The sequence below is a fragment of the Megachile rotundata genome, chromosome 11, assembly GCF_050947335.1.
Source record: "Megachile rotundata isolate GNS110a chromosome 11, iyMegRotu1, whole genome shotgun sequence".
Lineage (NCBI taxonomy): Eukaryota > Metazoa > Arthropoda > Insecta > Hymenoptera > Megachilidae > Megachile > Megachile rotundata.
In genome coordinates this window covers 7,918,553-7,926,208 of record NC_134993.1, presented here as the reverse complement: position 1 = coordinate 7,926,208, position 7,656 = coordinate 7,918,553, and the positions used below count along the sequence as shown (strand labels likewise).

The 7,656-nt window shown below is 36.6% G+C and overlaps 1 protein-coding gene across 8 annotated transcripts in view; it reads left to right on the top strand.

The window, feature by feature from the left end:
* Mp (collagen XV/XVIII-type protein multiplexin) overlaps positions 1 to 7,656 on the top strand; it is a 582,981-nt gene that overhangs the window by 362,951 nt on the left and 212,374 nt on the right. The gene's annotated exons all lie outside the window — the stretch shown is intronic.

Sequence of the window (7,656 nt, the reverse complement as noted above, 5' to 3'; positions counted from 1 at the left end):
TTTTTAATTGAAAATTTGGGCATTTAACAATATGGAAATTTGGGAATTATAATGTTGGAAAATAGGAATTTGGTAATTTCGAAATTAAAAAGTGCAAATTTGGGCATATTAAAATTTTGAAATTTAGGAATTTGGAAATTTATTAATGTAGAAATTTGTTAATTTGGAAATTTGCTAATTTGGAAATTTGTTAATTTGGAAATTTGTTAATTTGGAAATTTGTTAATTTGGAAATGTTGGAAGTAACGGACAAAACAAATGAACTGCGCTATGCGCGTCCGAACACGCATCACGATGCTTTGTCCTACAGTTACAGTTTTACCTTCGTCTACGAAGCACCGCGCATTTTGTAAAGACATTTTTATATTATTAAAGTATTTTCCGTTCACCTCAGCACTGCAGTTTATTTTCCTGGAGCTAATCCTAACAGGTTATGGGCCCAGACACATTCTGGTCGCTTGTGGAAAATTAAACGAACATTTTTTAGTACGACGAATTTAATTCGCGATAGTGCAGTGAGTGTGAAAAGTTGTGAAAAGTTAAAGTTTTTGTCAAGATGAGTTCCTCAACTTCAGTGCGCATCGAACCACTCGGAAAAGACAATTACGACACGTGGAAAATTCAAGTGGAAGCTCTACTGATAAAAAACGACAACTGGAAGTACGTTAATGGCAATAAAATACGACCCGACGTAACTCAGGGCGAAGCGGCAACACAATGGGACGAAGCGGACGCAAAGGCAAGATCCGATTTGATATTAGCAATTAGCCCGTCCGAAATTAAACAAATTAAAAATTGCAAGACATCGAACGAGATCTGGAAGAAATTAGAAGGTATTTACCAGTCGAAAGGTCCGGCGCGAAAAGCGACGCTATTGAAGCAGCTTGCTTTGCGAAAAATGGCAGAAGGCGACGACGTGAGATCGCATATGAACTCTTTCTTTGACGCGGTCGACAAATTAGAAGACATGGAGGTTAAAATCAACCCGGATATGCTCGCCGTTCTTCTGCTGTACAGTTTACCCGGTTCGTTCGAAAATTTTCGGGTGGCCATCGAATCCCGAGATGAATATCCGACGCCCGAAGCGCTTAAAATAAAAATTTTAGAAGAGAGCGCTGCGCGAACCGATAAAGCAAAAGAGTCGAGTGATAGCGCGATGTGGGTAAGAAAATCGACCAAGCCGGACAGGTCAAACACAGCGCAATGGAAGCGCCATGATACCGCAACAGAAGAGCCGAATAAAAACGCGAAGGAAAAACTACGTTGTTTCCGCTGTAAAAAGATAGGACATCGAGTTTCGGAATGCCGCGGACTGTTCCACGGGCAACGGCAGTCAACTGCAGGAATGGCTAAAGAAGATTTTTCCAGTAGCAGTGCACCAGGAGCGAAGGAAGTCGCTTTCCAGGCTGACCAACGCATTCGCGAAAAGGGTACAGAAGGGAAATGGTGTCTCGACAGCGGCTGTTCATCCCACATGAGCGGCGACGCGTCTTCTTTCGTCGAGATGAAAACGTCAACGTGCGATACGTTAAACCTCGCTAGCAGCGCATCAACACAGGTGGAAGGTCAAGGTACAGTGCGATTATCCATAAAAGACTCGAATTCGCGAAAAACTATAGAACTCCGCGACGCGTTGTTCGTTCCCGACCTTCGCATGAACCTTATGTCGGTCGCGAAAATTACCGATAAGGGATGCAGTGTTCTGTTTAGAAAGCATAACGCCACCGTGTTTGCGCCCGACGGGGAAACAATTTTCACCGCTGACCGACGCGATAATTTATATTATGCACAATCCGCGTTTTTTGTGAGCGATGCAAATTTAAAAACGGTAAATGATATGGAATTGTGGCATCGGCGTCTCGGTCACGTTAACGAGGAAAGTTTGCGAAAAATAAATCGCGATAAAAGTATACGCGGCGTTTCCTTCGGAAAAGACGAAAAACTACCTACTTGCGAAATCTGTTTGCGATCAAAAATGACAAGATTACCGTTCCCAAAAAGTTCGAACCGTGCCGTAGGTGTTCTCGAGATAGTTCATACCGATATATGCGGACCGATGAGCGTCGAATCGATCGGCGGCGCGAGATATTTTATATTATTCATCGATGATTATACGCGATGGTGCGAAGTCTTTTTCTTGAAACAAAAGAGCGAAGCGTTATCTGTTTTTAAAAAGTTTAAAAATTTCGCTGAAAATCAAACAGGCGCGCGAATAAAGTATTTGCAGTCTGATAATGGTCGCGAGTTTCTCAGTAATGAGTTTAACGAATACCTAAATTCGTGCGGCATTAAAAGACGACTGACCGTAACGCACACGCCTCAACAAAACGGTGTAGCCGAGCGTAAAAATCGAACATTAGTTGAAACGGCGCGATGTTTACTTCTCCAGGCGGGACTGTCGAAGCGATTTTGGGCTGAGGCGATAGCGAACGCGAATTATACGCGTAATAGATTACCGTCTCGCGCTCTCGACGGCGACAACGCTTATTATCGATGGACACGTAAAGTACCGAACGCGTCGTATTTCAAGGTTTTTGGTTCGAAGGTCATAACCCGAGTTCGAGACCGTCAAAAGTCGAAATTCGAACCGCGCGCGCAAGAGGGAATATTCCTCGGTTATTCGGATGAAACAAAGGGTTTTAGAATATGGCTTCCCGACGAGAACCGCGTCGATATATCTCGAGATGTAAAATCGGCAGACGAGACGTTAAAAGGGCCACTGAAAATAAATTGCGAAGAGCGAGCGAGAAACGAGAATTCGTATTCCGACAATAATGTAGAGATAGATATTCAAAATGATAAAACAACCTCGAAAGTCATGGAAAGCAGGGATCAGTTGAGAAACGATAGTCAAACAATCGATCGCGAGAATAGTATCGTTGAAGTGCCCATAAATCCTTCGCAACAGTCCGATTCTATTCCGACACGCGTGAACGAAGTCAGGTACCGGGTAGGTAGGCCACGAATTATCCGGACCGGGAGCCGTGGTAGGCCGAGAAAAGTACGCGGTACGGTCGAAACTCAAAACGATATTCAAAGTGATTCTCAATCTGAAGGAGAGAACGAATTATTCGAAGACGCCGTATCTTCGCATCCGACGGAATCAGCTGGTATGGCCGAGATACCGCTGCAAACCGCGCTTTCCGGCCCGGATAAAACGGAGTGGCGTGTCGCGATTCGGGAAGAAATAGCGGCGATGTTAAAGAACGACGTATGGGAGATCGTTGAACGCCCTCGTGATCGCGAAGTCATTGGGTGTCGCATGGTTCTCCGCGACAAAATAAACACCGACGGACAGGTGACGCGGAGGAAGGCGCGTTTAGTCGCACGCGGTTTTGCTCAGCGCCCGGGTTTAGATTACGAAGAAACGCACGCGCCCGTTACGAGATTGAGCTCGATACGAATGATAATAGCTCTAGCCGTCGAATACGATATGCAAGTCCATCAATTGGACGTGTCAACTGCGTACTTGAATGGAGAAGTCGATAAAGATATTTTCATGACGATTCCGGACATTCTCCCTGACGCGTTGCGCGACATCATATCGGACGGACCCGTAGAATATAGTGATAAGGCGCGAAAAATGCTAAACGAATTATCGAGCGGCGATAAAGTATGTAAAATAAAAAAGGCTTTATACGGTTTGAAACAAGCGGGTAGGCAATGGAATAAACGCCTCGACGAAGAATTGCGAAACATGGATTTCGTCCCCCTCCATGCTGATCCATGCGTGTATATATTGCGAAAGGGGGAGCAATTTCTCGTTCTTGCCGTATATGTAGACGATATAGTAATAGCCGCGAAAGATTTTAAATGGTTAGAACGCATTAAGAAACAACTCATGCAAAAATTCGAAATGACGGATTTAGGGAAGATCGGACATTGTTTGGGTATCGAATTTGAGCACAACGGTACGGAAATAAAAATGCGGCAAAGCGCGTACACGAAAAGAGTTTTAGAAAAATTAAAGGACGGCGAAATAAAAGTTTTTTACAAAGCGTCAAACGATCAGATAGCGGACGTATTAACAAAAGGTTTAACCGGCCCGCGTCATCAGAAATGTACCGCGTCTTTTATGTATAACGATCGACATTGTAAATAAATGCGTTGTAGTAATTAATTAGCGAAACATTGTATACATCAGCGATAAGCGTACATCCTTGTTTTGAGGGGGAGTGTTGGAAGTAACGGACAAAACAAATGAACTGCGCTATGCGCGTCCGAACACGCATCACGATGCTTTGTCCTACAGTTACAGTTTTACCTTCGTCTACGAAGCACCGCGCATTTTGTAAAGACATTTTTATATTATTAAAGTATTTTCCGTTCACCTCAGCACTGCAGTTTATTTTCCTGGAGCTAATCCTAACAGGAAATTTGTTAATTTGGAAATTTGGAAATTTAGAAATTTAGAAATTTATTAATTTGAAAATTTGAAAATATGGAAATTGGGAAATTTGTTAGTTTGAGAATGTAGAAATTTGTGAATTTGTAAATATGGGAATATGTGAAATTAGGAATTTGAAAATTTGGAAATATAGAAATTTGAATATTTAGAAATTTTGGAATTTAAAAACTTGAGAACTTGATAATCTCGCAATTTTGGAAATGTATCAATTCAAAAGATTATATGTACATATATTTGGAAATTTAGAAATTTGAAAGGTGGGGTATTTGAAAAGTTATAAATATAAACATTAAAAATTACAAATGTAAAAATTTAGAAATTTTGGGACTTAGAAATTTAAAACACTGGAAAATATAGGAATTTAAGAAATCTAACGAATACGTGAATTGAAAAATTTGAAAAAACTAAAATGAAAACTTAAAAGTTTCAAAATTTGTTGCTATTAGATTTTAGAAATGTGTAGATTTAAAATTTAACTCAAATTTACTTATGAACCTATAATATAAAATAATGATCAGAAAGTCATTCATACATTCGGTTAATACATATTGTATTCATTGTGTACATACATGCATAAGGTGCAACATGAGATTAACCTATGTGTACAACAGGAAATAATTATCATGTTTGCCGATATTTGTTGAATTCGAAATTTGCAAATGTCATTTGGTTGTAAATATTTATATGTTTGATACAGAATTTATCGATATAACTTAAATTATTAAACAATGGCCACCAAACATCCACAAGCATAAATATATTTTATCAACGTGAAAATATTTAGTCAATACAACCTATAAATAGACATCAACTTATAAATATAAATGAATTATTAGTTTTATTTGAATTTTAACACTCTTTTAAAAAAGTGAACTTTATTATGAAATTTCTGATTCTCTATTCAATAGTGAATAAATTTTATTATATTAAATATAATAATTTAATTAATTCAAAAATTTGGTTATTTAATTTCAGATAAAGCAATTTCATTCTACCAAAAATCAATACTTTCATAATATATATTATTTTGTGCAAAATAATATTTATAACAAGTAATATTATAATATTATTTATATTTTATTTTATATGAAATAAAATAAAAGGACTTATTAAATATTTAACAATTACTAAACCCAAAATTATCTCGTTTATCTTCAATTAATGCCTTCAAAAACGTGTTGAAAAATAAAAGTAGATTTCTTAGAAGTTGATAGAGTCTTTTCGCATTCACGCAATTATTATAGCGTTAGTTGTTAATGGCTGTCATTAGTTGTAACTTATACAACCTGTAACTGCCATCCAGGTATGAAATGACTACATCCTTCACCGTCAATTATTGAATCGGTTTGTTTCCCGGATTTAACTAATCCGAGATTAGAACAGAGCTCGCAATTTTTTTCCACCGTCACACCAACGAACGTTTATTATTCGTCTGTGATTAATTACGGCAGCACATGCTATGCCAAGTACAGGTGGCTCCAGTTATATACTGCAGTTTGTTAAATACTTTTTTTAAGACTGCGAATGAAGGACAGAAATATTGAATACACTTCGAAGATAGTTGATTTTCAATTTCTTATTTGATTAGTATCAATATATTACGTCGTTACATATCATGTAACTGATTTTTAAGTGTACTTTTATAAATAATTAATAACACAAGTGCAACGAAATACGATTTATATCGTATTAATTTAAAATTTCTTGCAATATAATTCCTCTAATAATAAATTTTATTTTATTAAAAAATTTGTATTATTTTCTTATTAATGTGGATTTAGAAATACATATTTCTTCATTTATGAAAACTCATGTTACAGGTAATATTAAAATAATAATATTATTTTTACTTACTAGCATATTAATTAATATTAATTTATCTAATTAATGTATTTATTTAGTATGTAATATACAGGGTGGCTCACCACATTTTGCCATCTAGATTTGCGTCATTATTATTACTCATAGCAAACAATGTCTCAGATGAAGTTAAATGGTTTTGAGAAGGGCATATGCTGGTGGTATATTTTTTTATAGGTGGACGTGTAAGGGACATATGAAGGTCATTAAGGTTTTTTTAAATGGAATCATATATTTTTTATTGTATCAGCTGATACTCCTTCATATTCTTTACAAAAAAGTATTAATCTATTTATGTGAAAAAATCATTAGTTTAAGAGATATTTTAATTCTAACTTGTTAGGAAATCGAGACTTTCTGGTCAATATTATGAATTGCCCTAATTGAACAGCAAATGTTTTTCTACATGCTTTGAGAGGTCACGTGTCACCAAACGAATTGTGAGTTTTTGTTTTTTTTTGTAACGCAGTAATAGTGAAATTTAGTCTCTGTTACGTTTCTAATACGATGAATACGACGATACGGTGAATTATCACTTCATACTGAAGTATTCTAAAGAAGAAAAGATAGACATGTTATCAGTTTATTTTGAAGCTGGGAAAAGTGCTACACATGCAGAAAGATTATACACTACGGAATATTAGTAAGTCATTAATTTCTCGATTCAGAAAGAGTTCTGATGCAAATGGTCGCCACATTGAACCTTTTCTGTAAATAGACATTAAAATTAAAATATCTCCTAAACTAATGATTTTTTCACATAAATAGATTAATATTTTTTTGTAAAGAATATGAAGGAGTATCAGCTGATACAATAAAAAATATATGATTCCATTTAAAAAAACCTTAATGACCTTCATATGTCCCTTACCACCAGCATATGCCCTTCTCAAAACCATTCAACTTCATCTGAGACATTGTTTGCTATGAGTAATAATAATGACACAAATCTAGATGGCAAAATGTGGTGAGCCACCCTGTATTATATTATCTCACACAAAGTTTGAACCTTTTATCTCGACTGGAGTAACAGGAAAACATAAAAATTCCAGTTTATGCCCTATTTTTCTAATGACGTACAAAAGTTCCAAAAAAGTTGTGGAACATTGGGGATCCAGTAGCACACACCACAGAATTTTTTCAGATTTTTTTTATCGCAAATTGTAGTTGTAAAAAATAGAAAACCGCAAAAAAAGGAGCATGCAGGCCAAGAGTAAACTTCGCTGATATGACGATAATTGGACTTCAATATTACAATGATCCTTTTGATTAAATCACAGAATTTCCAATGCTCCTTTTTTACAAATCTGAAGCATAAATCGCACAACGTAAACTCTTCAACACTTTGAACCATCTTTCCCTGGCGGAAGCCACTTCACCCGAAATTT